The sequence below is a fragment of the Frankliniella occidentalis genome, unplaced genomic scaffold (genome assembly GCF_000697945.3).
Source record: "Frankliniella occidentalis isolate FOCC.00 unplaced genomic scaffold, Focc_3.1 Scaffold153, whole genome shotgun sequence".
Lineage (NCBI taxonomy): Eukaryota > Metazoa > Arthropoda > Insecta > Thysanoptera > Thripidae > Frankliniella > Frankliniella occidentalis.
The window spans coordinates 294,871-296,167 of NW_026267280.1; positions in this window are offsets into that span (position 1 = coordinate 294,871).

Here is a 1,297-nt window from a genome sequence, read left to right on the forward strand (position 1 = left end):
TATAACCACGAAAGTGCGCGGCGTGCGTCAGCCACCTGGTACAGACTATTTCTCTCCCGTCACACTCTTCCTACCCCCCCCCCTCTCTCCCTGCCAAAAAAACAACAAGAAAATGTTCGCCCCGACCAGGACTCGACCCCTGGGAAGAGGGTGTCTTGTGCACCAAGCCCTAGCACGCTCGCCACTCGGCTGTCGGCTCCACTTGTCAACGGCAAGTTCAAACCTCGGTCACCAGGTTCACGAGTCTTGGTCTCCCGTATTGCACGCGTTCAGGTCGGGTCAAGTCCACCTCCTCGACGCGCTGCAGCCCGGGTCGGCTTTTGGCCCGAAACACGGAAAATGGACAGAAAAAAGAGCCCCTTGGGCGCGCGGGGGTTAGCTTAGGTCAATTTATGGAACTTGTTCCGCGTTTTTGGCCAGAATTCAACCCGGGCTGCAGCGCGTCGAGGAGGTGGACTTGACCCGACCTGAACGCGTGCAATACGGGAGACCAAGACCCGTAAAGCGGTACCGAGTTCTGACCTGTCCATGGCGAGTAGAAGCTGACAGGCGAGTGGCGAGCGCGCTGGTGTATGGTTCGGACACCATCGGACATGGGATCGAATCCCCTTCAGTTATTTAAGTTTTTTTTTGTAAGAAAATTGACACTCCTGACACAACGTCGGTGTGAATCCGACTAGGTCTGCAGCAAGGTAGAGTCCATTCCCTATATTCTGGCAGAGCGGCGAGCAAAGGCTTTCGAGACAATGCCATTCAGTCATTGTGTAACCCATCAGCAGGGTGTGTTCCGGTGCGTTATAAGGGTTGACCTGCCGATGTAGAGTGTCCACCCGTCCTCCTGACCTGCATGGGGCTCCTCTCTCCAAGACAATGCTCACGCCCAGGCTCGGCTCGGAGAGGTGGCCACTCTAACTTTTGGGTATCGTCCCTTCAACCACGGTGTTTATGAGCCCAACAAAGACGACCGGAAAGCAAAGCCTAGCCGCTCTGCCAGAATATAGGGAATGGACTCTAAGGACGTCGACTTCACCACCTACTCAGCAGGTCCCGAAAAAAAAAAATCACCCCCAATAGGATTCGAACCCTAGGCCGACGGTTTTTCGGACCGCACACCCCAGCGCGCTCACCACTCGGCTGACGGCTCCACATCAGAGTTGTGCGCGCGAGCCAGGTTGCGAGCCAGGCTGGCTCGCGCAGATTTGTGCGAGCCAGCACGAGCCAGGTGCCTTCTGCAATATTCGGGTCCCTTCGAGATCTCACAACTCTGGAAGGGACCCGTAGATTGCCGAAGGTGCCA